The following is a 12,995-nucleotide window of genomic DNA, read 5'->3' on the forward strand; positions in this document are numbered from 1 at the left end:
TTCTCAGGAGCCGGGTGTCCCAGTGTAGAGGCAAAACCCGCGAAGGGACCCGAAGGGCTCGAGCGGAACTTTCCAGTTCTTCCAGCGAATGCCCGCACTTAGCGGGGCGGCACGGAGCCCTTCCCGCGCCCGCCGGCAGCCCCGCGGGCCGCATCCCTTCGGCATGTCCCGCGTTCCGTGTGGCGTCACGCCAGGGTCGTGTCCGCGCGCCGTCCCCTGGGGTCCCCGCGGCGCCCTGTGGGCCCGCGTTTGGCCAAGGGGGCGGCCCGCGGCCGGTCCAGCCCGCTCGGCGGCGGCAGCCCCTCTGGTGTGCACGGGGAAGCACGGAGGTTCGGGGCGGGTCGTGCCGTCTCGTTCCTGCAGGTTACTCTGCAGGTGAGCAGAGGGCACAGATTGGGACGCCAGTCCAGGTGTTTCTCATTCTCTCCACCCCGGCGTCTGCGTGAAGCTTAGCTCCCGCCGCAGGGGCTGTTGCGTGTGCTGTCTCCTCCGCTCGGGGCGCCCTCCCCGGCACTCACGCGGGCTCGCTCCTCTGCCTCTCCCTTTCCCATTTCCTCCCTTCCCTCCCCTTCTCCCTCCCGCCCTCCCCCTCTTCCCTCCCTCCCTCCCTCCCCCTTCTCCCTCCCTCCCTCCCTCCCCCTCTTCCCTCCCTCCCTCCCTCCCCCTTCTCCCTTCCTCCCTCCCTCCCCCCTCTTCCCTTCCTCCCTCCCTCCCCCTCTTCCCTTCCTCCCTCCCTCCCCCTCTTCCCTTCCTCCCTCCCTCCCCCTTCTCCCTTCCTTTCTCCCTTCCTCCCTCCCTCCCCCTTCTCCCTTCCTCCCTCCCTCCCCCTCTTCCCTTCCTCCCTCCCTCCCCCTTCTCCCTCCCTCCCCCCTATGCCCTTCCTCCCTCCCTCCTTTCCTTCCTTTCTTCCTCCCTCCCTCCTTTCCTTCCTTCCTCCCTCCTTTCCTTCCTTCCTCCCGCCCTCCTCCCTCTTCCCTTCCTCCCTCCTCTCTCTTCCCTTCCTCCCTCCCTCCCCCCTCTTCCCTTTCTCCCTCCCTCCCTTCCTTTCTTCCTCCCTCCCTCCCCCCTCTTCCCTTCCTCCCTCCCTCCCCCTCTTCTCTTCCTCCCTCCCTCCCCCTTCTCCCTTCCTCCCTCCCTCCCCCTTCTCCCTTCCTCCCTCCCTCCCCCTTCTCCCTTCCTCCCTCCCTCCCCCCTCTTCCCTTCCTCCCCCTTCTCCCTTCCTCCCTCCCTCCCCCTTCTCCCTTCCTCCCTCCCTCCCCCTTCTCCCTTCCTCCCTCCCTCCCCCTCTTCCCTTCCTCCCTCCCTCCCCCTTCTCCCTCCCTCCCCCCTATGCCCTTCCTCCCTCCCTCCTTTCCTTCCTTTCTTCCTCCCTCCCTCCTTTCCTTCCTCCCTCCCTCCTTTCCTTCCTTCCTCCCTCCTTTCCTTCCTTCCTCCCGCCCTCCTCCCTCTTCCCTTCCTCCCTCCTCTCTCTTCCCTTCCTCCCTCCCTCCCCCCTCTTCCCTTTCTCCCTCCCTCCCTTCCTTTCTTCCTCCCTCCCTCCCCCCTCTTCCCTTCCTCCCTCCCTCCCCCCTCCTCCCTCCCTCCCTCCCTTCCTCCCTCCTCCATCTTCCCTTTCTCCCTCCCTCCCTCCCCCCTCTTCCCTCCCTCCCTCCCTCCCCCCTCCCTCCCTCCCTCCCTCCCTCCCTTCCTCCCTCCCTTCCTCCCTCCCTCCCTCCTCCATCTTCCCTTTCTCCCTCCTTCCTCCCTCCCTCCTTTCCTTCCTCCCTCCTCTTCCCTCCCTCCCTCCCTCCCTCCTCCATCTTCCCTTTCTCCCTCCTTCCTCCCTCTCTCCTTTCCTTCCTTTCTTCCTCCCTCCTCTTCCTCCCTCCTTCCTTTCCTTCCTTTCCTTCCTTCCTTCCTCCCTCCTCCCTCTTCCCTTCCTCCCTCCTCCCTCTTCCCTTCCTCCCTCCTCCCTCTTCTCTTCCTCCCTCCCCTCTTCCCTTCCTCCCTCCTCCCTCTTCTCTTCCTCTCTCCTCTCTTCCTTTCCTCCTCCCTCTTCCCTTCCTCCCTCCCTCCTTTCCTTCCTTTCCTTCCTTCCTTCCTCCCTCTCTCCCTCTTCCCTTCCTCCCTCCTCTCTTCCCTTCCTCCCTCCCTCCTTCCTCTTCCCTTCCTCCCTCCCTCCTTCCTTCTCCTTCCTTCCTTTCTCCCTCCCTCCTTTCCTTCCTTTCTCCCTCCCTCCTTTCCTTCCTTTCCCTTCCCCCTCCCCTCCCTCCCTCCCCCTCCCCTTTCCTTCCTTCCTCCTTTCCTCCCTCCCTCCCTCCCTCTCTCCCTCCCTCCCTCCCTTCCTCCTTTCCTCCCTCCCTCTTTTCCTTCCTTCCTTCCTTCCTCCCTCCCTCCTCCCTCTTCCCTTCCTCCCTCCTCTCTTCCCTTCCTCCCTCCCTCCTCCCTCTTCCCTTCCTCCCTCCCTCCTTTCCTCCTCCTTCCTTCCTCCCTCCCTCCTTTCCTTCCTTTCCCTTCCCTTCCCCTCCTTTCCTCCCTCCCTCCCTCCCTTCCCCTCCCCTTTCCTTCCTCCCTCCCTCCCCCTTCCTTCCTTCCTTCCTTCCTTCCTTCCTTCCTTCCTTCCTTCCTTCCTTCCTTCCTTCCTTCCTTCCTTCCTTCCTTCCTTCCTTCCTTCCTTCCTTCCTCCTTTTCCTTCCTTTTCCCTTCCCCTTCCCTTTCTTTTTTTTTTTTTTTTTTTTTTTGAGACAGAGTCTCGCTTTGTTGCCCAGGCTAGAGTGAGTGCCATGGCATCAGCCTCGCTCACAGCAACCTCCAACTCCTGGGCTCAAGCGATCCTCCTGCCTCAGCCTCCCGAGTAGCTGGCACTACAGGCATGCACCACCATGCCCGGCTAATTTTTTTTTTTATATATATATATCAGTTGGCCAATTAATTTCTTTCTATTTATAGTAGAGACGGGGTCTCACTCTTGCTCAGGCTGGTTTTGAACTCCTGACCTTGAGCAATCCGCCCGCCTCGGCCTCCCAGAGAGCTAGGATTACAGGCGTGAGCCACCGCGCCCGGCCCCCTTCCCTTTCCCTTCCTCTTCTCTTCCTCCCTCCCTCCCTTTCTCCTTCCTCCCTCCCTTCCTCCCTCCTTCCTTCCTTCTTCCCTCCTTCTCTTCCTCCCTTCCTTCCTTCCTTCTTCCTTCCTTCCTCCTTTCCTTCCCTTCCTCCTTCCCACTCCCCTCCCCTCCCTCCCTTCTATTCATGATGGCTAAGTTCCTCAATCTTTCAATGCTGGTTCCTCACAGAAGTCATCCCTGAACCCCCAATTATTAGATCCCCACCTCCTGGCTCCCTATCCTCCTCCTTCAGTTTTCTCCGCAAGACAGTAACATTTCTATAATATAGTCACTTGTTCACCATTGCACCCACCATTAGGATTTGAACTTCCTAAGAATGGATATTTTTGTCTCTTTGGTTTTCGGCTGTATTCTTAGAAACTAGAACTGCTTGACATACAAGTGCCCCAAAAATATTTTTGGATGAATGGATGAAATAATTCCCCCCATGGAAAAGCTATCGTAATTTCAGGGAGCTCTGTTCAGGTGATTGGACCTTTGATTTCACTGTTTCACCCCCTTACCACTTAGTACAGATGAAATGTGACCCTTGAACTGTCCTGTGTTCTACGAATGAAATAAGCTTTTGTATGGTTACAAGAATTCTTGTTTGTTTTTTAATGGAAATTTAGAAATAAGGATTTTTCTTAAGTTGGTAATAGGTTGCGTGAAATAGCTGAGACACTGTGCATCACAGCATTTGTATGTCGCTTAAGACAAACTTTCCTGACCCCTTGCTTTGTGTAATTTTGCATAGCGACACAGCTGGGACAAATCCAGCTCTTTTCCACTTTGAGCCCAGCTCTTTTAGGTCATTGTCTGCCTTCGCTGTGAACCAAGGAATACCTTGGGAATTCTCTTGCAGTTTTTAGGAGAGCAGTAACCAGAAATGTACCACACTAGAAGTCAGGTAGATATACTTTGATGATGTATAGCATATGATAAAAGTGCTTGCTCTCTGCTTAAAGGTCTGCTGTGACAGATGCCCTTCTGATGACATAGCCCACAGTCGGTCCTTTCTGTAAGGGACTCGGCTGGTTAGGGACACTCTCTGGCAGCTGCTTCTGTATTTACCAGGTACGTTTGGGTACTTTGTGGAGTGAGGTATTCATGGCTTGCCTTGCAAATTACGACAGCCTACTAAGTGACACCCAACCCATAATGGGACATTCTGTGAATGTGCAGTGAAGTTAATGCTTCCTAACCCTTGGACTAGTTCTCTGTACCAACGTGTTATAATTATCCCCTTAGCCTCATATCATCTTCTGTAATTGTCCCCTTAGTTTCATTATGTAGAAATCATTGTGTCATTTAGTCATAAATTCTATAAAGATGTATTAAAACAGCTGTAAGGTGTAGTCTGGCCTTAAGAACCTAGATCTGGCTGGGCTTTTCAGATACACACAAAAAGCTAGAGGAGGATGCTGACAATATAAAAATAGCTTTTATTGAGTGCTGTTCTGCACCAGGTACTTTGTATGAATTACCTTATCTAATCCTCATGAAAACCCTATGAGCAAGGGTGCTGAACTCTTACCATCCGCATTTATGTAGCTGAGAAAATTGAAGCTTAGAGTAATGATTTCCTTAAGATCACGCTGACAGTAAATGAACTCCAGCCCGTTTGATGTTAGTATTCTAAATGTTCTGTATGTTGTCTTGAGAATGTGTGGTTAGTGTCACACAGAGTATGAGGATGCTAGACAAGAAAGGAGACAGCACTGCAAGCTGGAATAGCATAAACAGCATTTGGGAAGGTAAAGTGGACTTGGAGAAGTGGGAGGGATTTGGAAGTCTGATTTTTGTGATCGTGTGGCAGGTGGCAGGAGAGCGTGGTATGGAATGTTCTAGGTGAAGGAAGCAGTTGCGTGTAATGTGTGCATGAGAGTACATCCGGTGTGAGGCCCAGTAGAAAGGAACCTTTGAGAAGAATGTTTTCTCCTTTTCCCCAGTTTTGAGGATTTGATTTCTAGTGCCAGAAAATTTGAAAATGAAGGTTCGACAGTAGTAAGGAGAAGGCATTATTGGAGTAGGTGAGGCAGGTGAGTAGAGAAAAGAAATGAGAACAGACAAGGCGTGGGGATGAAAAAAGGAAGGACCAGCTTTAAAGGATGGGAGATACTTGAAAGAATTGCAGAATCCTTGACTGTTTCAAAGACCCCAAGTTACTAACAGTAAATTCTGTTATAGTTTATATAGAGACCATCCTTTTACCCACCGTCTTTGAGTTCACTTTAGGTAGACAAGTACTAAGAAAATGAAGGACTTAGGACTGAAATGGAGTTAGTTTTTCTTCCTATTTCAGGAAGTCCTGGATGAAATTTGTTAAAGTGGGTCCAATTGCCTGTATGTCTGCGTTTCTTCACTTTGAAGTAAAATCATTGGAATTTTACCTTGTTTCATACTTGACTGTCCATTTTATTATGGTAAAATATTCTCAATTCAAAATGTAACTGAAATGCTTTAAATTGGCCCTTGATGGATTTTGACCAGAGAGAATTTATAACTAGATACCTCTTTAGGAGCTTTTGTTAGTGAACTAGCTACCAGGCTAGGTCCAATCAGATAAAACACTGCAGTAGAGAAATCATTATCACAGCTGGTGTCTGTGTTGTAGCTATTCTTGGCTCAGAGAACAAGGTCTTGCTTATAAAACTGTGTTCGATCCGAGATTTCTAGTGAGCATTTGCATATGCCTCTTCCTTCCTTGGAAGAGCAAATTATAAACCTCACTGGTTCTAAAATTCACTTGAGAAAGCATTAGAAATTTTAAATTGAAAGCACACATGATAATTCTTAGGAAATCTTTTCTTTTCCCTTTTTTTTTTTTTTTTTTTTTTTGAGACAGGGTCTTGCTCTGTCACCTGAGGTAGAGTGCAGTGGCATGATCGTAGCTCACTGTAACTTCAAGGTGGGCTCAAGTAATCCTCCCACCTTAGCGTCCTAAGTAGCTGGGACTACAGATGTGTACTACCACACCTGGCTAATTTAAAAAAAAATTTTTTTTTTTTAGAGATGGGTCTTGCTATGTTGCTCCGGCTGGTCTTAAACTCCTGGGCTCAAGTGATCCTCCTGCCTCAAAAGACTGGGATTATAGTCATGAACCACTGTGCCCAGCCTGGTGTAGAAGCAGATGGAAAGCTTCCCTTCCGCCCTCTTTGAAGGTTCAGCCGAAATGACTGACAATAGATTAGCAGGAGAAAAAGGCATACAAATTTATTTAATGTACATAAACACGGCAGCCGTGTAAAATATGAGATTCAAAGAGGGGCCTGATGGTTGAGGCTTAAATACCGTCCTCATAAGGGAGAGAGAAATGGAGGGTGGGGTGCTGTAGGCAATTTTTAGAAGGATAGTAAATGGTTTTAGGGAAGGTGAACGGACCCGGGAGACAGAAATATTAGTTTGTAAACGATTCTCTTTGGAATTTGGATGAGCCCAAAAGGCAGAACAGGTGTGGCTACATCCCTTAGTCTTCCTGGGATAGGTAGTGGAATCTCAGGGAAGGGATGGGAGGCAGCTGTGTTCCGTGGTGGGCAGGTCTTAAGGCAGCTAAGGGGATACTAGAGAAAAATTTCACCTTGTGCTGGGGATGGGAGGAGGGAGGACAGGGGAGGTCTGGAAGTCCTTGATTCTGAGGCAGCTTCTAAGGCTTTTCTACTCTAGTTCAAAGTGCTCAGCACCCCGAAGTGCCTTACTTTTGGGGGTGTTTTTTCTGAGACCCAACAGTATGTACGGCAAATATGCACACAGATGCTCCCTAGCTTACAATGGGGTTACCTCCCAATACAAACCCCATTGTAGGTCAAGAAATATCATAAGCCAAAAATGCGTTTAATACCCCCAAAATGCATTGTAAAGTCGAGAAATCATAAGTGGAGCTGTTTTAAGTTAGGGACCATCAGTACTTTTTGCTTCCCAAATTTCAGTAATTTAAAGCTCACACAAACCTTTTGTCTGAAACTGACATCCTTCCAGCTGTTGTATAATTTATAAAAGCATTTTCTTTTGCAATCCTGTCTCCGTGATTTTTCACTGTCTCTCAATACTTTCACTCGTCACTCTATGATTGTTTAACCCAGCCTTTTCTTCAAGGAGGCATTTTTTTCCCTGCCTGTTTTTTTTTTTTTAAGACAGAGTCTCGCTTTGTTGTCCAGGCTAGAGTGAGTGCCGTGGCGTCAGCCTAGCTCACAGCAACCTCAAACTCCTGGGCTCGAGCGATCCTTCTGCCTCAGCCTCCCGAGTAGCTGGGACTACAGGCATGCGCCACCATGCCCGGCTAATTTTATATATATATATATCAGTTGGCCAATTAATTTCTTTCTATTTATAGTAGAGACGGGGTCTCGCTCTTGCTCAGGCTGGTTTCGAACTCCTGACCTTGAGCAATCCGCCCGCCTCGGCCTCCCAGAGAGCTAGGATTACAGGCGTGAGCCACCGCGCCCGGCCTGCCTGTTTCTTTTTTTACCGTGTTTTTTCCCTTTGCTCTTATAATCCTGTAAAAACTTTATCATTAGTCCACTATTGAGCAAGCAATTAAGAGCCTTTTAAAAATGCGCATTATACTTGACTACTGTACTTGGTAAGCATTGTAGTTTGCCGTTCACCATCTTTTTGTGAAGCTCTACCATTGTGTTTATTGAAAACATCCAAAGCTCTTTGCACCAGCCAGTTTTTCATCATTATTGTTTGATATGTGCATCCACTTGAAAACGTTCATATAATTTCCTTTGAAAGAACAAGAGTTGCAGTTTTAGTGGATTGCAACTTCTTTATTTCAGGATCTAATGATGTGTAAAACTACTGTCAGAAATGGCTGTTTTGGCTTAATGCATTTGGGCCGTTAAAAAAAAAACCAAAACACCAATACCCTTTATTTATGTGAGAAGAGCATTAACATGTTTTACCTATTTTTTTTAACACTTTGTGTGAAATACATTTCTTTTGTTAGGCATCAAGTCATTTTCAAATCTGACTTAAGTATCCCTTTTTTATTTCTTTTCACTTTCTTATATCAAAAGGTTGAGTAATTGTACTGATGGTTTATTTTTATAAACTCTGTCCACATTGGGATAGGAATGCCGCTTTTAACATAAGAATATTACAAGGTTTAATTAGTTGAATATACACTTGGAATTTAGCTAATTTTCTTAATCATATTTTTCAGATATAAAAATGAAACAATATCTTTTTATTTGGGTCTGCTTTTCTTGGACTGAAAAAAAAAGTACAAATTATAGGCCATGAAATAGATTGGAAATTAACTCGAACTTTTTAATGTTATTTCCCTAAGTCCAAATGTGTATTAAGTTGTTCCTTGGCTTGTTTAAATGATAAAAAATAGTGTTTAAATTAGTTTAAATGCAAGTCTCAATCTTTAGTCAACTTTAAATATGTGCAGCAAGTGGACATGTTAACAGTAAATTGAAAAATTAGATAAGATTAGCCTTTTGCAGTTTTGTTGTCTGAAGAATATTTGTTTGATATGAAATAGGGATTAAACATGTTGGCTTATGTGGCCTAAAATTTTGAAGAGGAGTAGCAGAGGGGGAGAGAAATGGATTCATTTTAACTCTAGATGGCAGTTAAACACAACTAACAAAGACTAACTTTTTTTGAAATACAGAAACACAAAATAGTAAAACATACATATACACACATTCTGTTTTATTATCCAGTTAATTATATTCTCAAAATGATGTCTGGGATTGATATTCCTAAACAAACATGTATAAAGTGTAATTATACACCAGCGAAATAAATAGTGGGGGCCTGTAATTGCAGGACATTTTTTCAGCTGGTAATATGGCATACACCCATGCCATGGTTTATATTGCTTGTATTTTATGTTGTCACTTTTACTAACATTTAGTTCAGTGCAACTTCATTTTATGTATAATTATTTGCCAATATCAATTCAAACCATACGCCATTGGGGAAACTATTAAACAGTTAATGTTTTGAAATGTTTAAATAGAAGCAAAGCCTATTTTAGTGAAGAAGCATGTCTCATAAAACTCCACGCAAATCTGGCATTTGCATTTTACTTTCCTTTGTGTTCAAAACTGTATTTTTACATATATGTATTTAATTCATAATGTTATTAGCTTGTTGCTTTATGGGGCACTAAAATTATGTTTCTGATAGTATTTATACGGGAAAGGAAAAGCTTGTCAGATCATACTTTGTTCTCATCCTGTGTTCACAGCTGCCTGAATTTATTGTCATATCTGTAAACTTGTAGAGTGTTACTGACTCTTGTTTATGACTACAGTACATTGGCACGATATCTAGCAAATAGTACAAAAAGAACTTAAAGTAGACCTAAAGAGTCTCATCTGACTTGTCAGATGGCTTAGGAAAGGAAAAGATGTGATATATATATATATATATATATATATATATATATACACACACACATACACACACACACACATATATATATATTTATTTATTTATTTTATTTTTATAGAGATGGTGTCTCACTATGTTGCTCATCTGGTCTTGAACTCCTGGCCTCTAGGGTCCTCCTGCCTAAGCCTCCCTAAATTCTAGGATTACAGGTGTGAGCCATGGCTCCCGGCTGTGGGATGTGATATTTCCCAAAGCTATATAATTTATGGTTCAAATGAATTTTGGATAGCTGTGAATGCTTTTGGATTTCCTTTAAGTTCGCAATTTTTTTCTCACTGATAGTTTTAGATATAGTCTGTTGAGAGTACTTATGCAATTTAATGGAAAGGTCTGTGAAAAAAATTAGTTTATAAAAATTTACTTCTCTGCCAACTTTGCTCTATGTGGATATATCCATATAAAATTTCTACTTGATTGGGTAAGGATAGAGCATGTACAGAAAAGTAAATATAAAAGTAGTAAACTTATCTTCCTATCCCAGACATAATAGAAATAACTCAGTTTATGCCATAAAATAGACCTAGGACGTTTAGCCTTTATAATCGAAATGTGTTGGAACCTGGCAGTGATATTTGCTAGAGAGGCTGCATGTCGAAACAGACCTATTACCAGAAGAGAACCTGGGGATTCTAGCTCTTGGTTTGCTACTTAAGAATGCAGTTTCATCACTGGTAAGAAAGGGCAAATAATAGTACCTTCTTTCAAGATACTTATGAGGGCCAAATTAGATAATGCATAGGAAAGTGCTTTTAGAATCTAAAGGCACTATAAAATAGAAGGTGTCCATTTTAGAGTGGGATTAACAGTAGACTAGATCTATTTTATTAGACCATATCACACACATAGTCTCATTAGTAAGACGGTATAAAAACCTTTATTATAAATCATTTAACTTAGAATGTGGATCTATCTCATGGACTTGGTTTTCCTTGGTAGCGAGACTCTGGTGTATTTTAGTCCTAATTTATTCTATGAATTTCCAGTCCGTATCTTTTCAAAGATAATATTTCCTCTCATCTTTGTAATAAAATTAGCTGAAAAGACTGATACATTCTAAAGCTTAGTTAGCATGTGAATAAAGATATTTATACATTTATTTAACATGTAAATAAAGGTGAATTGTTGATAGTAAATCTTAACAGTAGTATCCTTAACTTTACATTTTTTGTTGGGCTTTGTGAACATTAGTCTTTCCCATGTCTTTTAGACTCAAAATTACTGTCTATTCATTTTTTCATCCTAGAACTGAATTCTTAAAATTCACTGATAAGTAAATAATCTAAACTTAGTGTAAGACGTTTTAAAACTCATAGAACAAAGTTTCCAAGGAGAGTAGAATTAACCAATCTATTGAACTTGGAGGTATTTCTTGAAAGCACAGAATTATAATACTATTTAACCCCTAGATGTATGAAACAGATTCCATTGCTTTTGACTTACTGTTTAAAAGAGAGCTGTAATATTTGTATTTAAATTTGGCAGTTATTTTTACAGGCACTTTTAAGTAGAGTGAGCCTTACCTAAAACTGTACAAGAAAATTCTGATCTATGTCTGAGAAGCGATATATTTTCAAGAGAAATATATGAGAAAACTGTACTGACTCAAACTAATAGTCTATTTTATAGTCTTTCTTTGATAGTAATTAATGATCTGTTTGACAGACATTAATGATATACCTGCAGCTTCACTGAATCTCATCTTCAGACAAAGTCCAAACTCTTTAGGTTGATATTCAGGGTCTTCCATGGTATAAACCTCATCTTACTTTTCTAAGTTCTTCTCATTTATTAAGGTGGAAATTTTGTTTGTGCAAGGCTTTCTCCAGCATTCACATCAACAGAAATGTCCTTCATTGCCTATTTGGCCACTCAGTATTTATCCATCTTCTAAGGTCCAGCTGAAGTCTCCTATCCTTTTTGAAGCTTTTCCTCCGAAATCCCGTGGTACTTATTCATGTTAATAGTACTAGTCCATTTGGGACCTAACATTAAACTGTCACGTGTTGTTATTTATCTTTTCAAATCTGTATATATTGTGTGTATATGTTTGTATGGAGACTACGTTGCATTGTTTCTATCTCCTACGGGTCTTAGAACATGCACAGAGAAGTATATAAAGTGTGTTGATTAATTCTTAAAATGGTTGTGATAGTTAGCTTCTTTACCTTCTTGGCTGGAAGGCTGGCTTAACATTTGAGGCTGGGCTGACCCCAGTCGTCCCCTCCTAGAAACTAGGGCATAGACTCTTAGCATAAGAGTACTCTCTCTGCAAAATCATAATTTTGGAAAAACTCTGCAAAAGTGTTTAAAATTTAGGAAAATGAAGAGTACTTAGTGATTAGTTTCTTTATACAGCTCTCAGTTGTTGAAAGCCCCACCCCACATAGTGGTAATTGAGAGACCATCTTCTTGTCGGCTTACAATGTTGAAGGGACACCCCCCACCAAGGCTATTTTTTGATGTGTGGGACATTCTGTCTTTCAGTGCTGGTTTCTCCTTACAGGGTCAGACGAATCTCGCGTCGCCTTTAGCTTCTGAGAGGCAACTAGGCCTGACACCATGAAGGGCAGACTTGGGATTAGTTGTCACAGCAAGAGTACGAGAACCAGGTAGTTCATCTGACTAGTAAAAGTTAGAGGTTAACTGGTCAGAAACGTTTTCGCAGCGACAGTCGCCATCTGAGCATTATTGAATAGCAATGAAGGGGAGGGCGTTCTCAGGGTTGCTTGAGGGCGCGACAGCCGTGAATTCTCGGGTGTGACGGGTGTAAATGTGTGAGTGTAGGAATGAAGCAGGGAGTTTGTGAATCGGTGCATAGATTGGATTGGGCTTGGCTTGAACAGGGGTGTGAGTGGAAGAGGAAATACAAGGTTAGATAAATGGTGGTAGTAAAGGGAAGGGGTGGTACCTTTTAAAGATAAAAGTTGACATTTGCAGGAAGAAAGAACTATTAAATGTTCTAAGGAAGATTGACAAGATTAAATTAGTTGATTTTTAAGGGAGATTAACAGAACTTTGTAGTTGCATTCTCTAAAAATGTTTTCCAAATATTAATACATCCATTAGACATGTTGGCTTTTATCCCTTTTGCTCCATATCTTATGTGGCTTACCATAGCCTGTGTGATGCAAACTTAGCAACGTACTTTGGTTTCTTCAGATTCTCTCCCAAAGTGGTTTTTTTTTTTTTTGGAAGACATACTGGTTATTTATTCCTCAATAGCAGATACAATTCTGAGTTGATAGGGTTTTTTCCTTTAAATATGTCACTGTTGCCTTCTGGCTTGCATGGTTCATGAGAGAATCTCCTGTAGTTCTTATCTTCTTTCCTTTTGGGTAATATATATTTTTTAAATCTCTCTGGCTGCCTTCAAGATTTTTTGTCTTTGATTTCCAGCAGTTTGAATATGATATGCCTAGGCGTGATTTTTGGCAAGGGGAAGAAGGTCATCCTGCTTGGTGTTCTCTTAACTGCTTGGATCTGTGGTTTGGTGTCACAA

General features: G+C 43.8%; 1 long non-coding RNA gene across 1 annotated transcript in view; it reads left to right on the top strand.

Annotated features, from left to right (window-relative positions):
• Window positions 1-12,995, top strand: part of LOC105862199 (uncharacterized) — an 88,361-nt gene that overhangs the window by 42,479 nt on the left and 32,887 nt on the right. The window lies entirely within an intron of this gene.

Source organism: Microcebus murinus, chromosome 30, assembly GCF_040939455.1.
Source record: "Microcebus murinus isolate Inina chromosome 30, M.murinus_Inina_mat1.0, whole genome shotgun sequence".
NCBI classification, from domain to species: Eukaryota; Metazoa; Chordata; class Mammalia; order Primates; family Cheirogaleidae; genus Microcebus; species Microcebus murinus.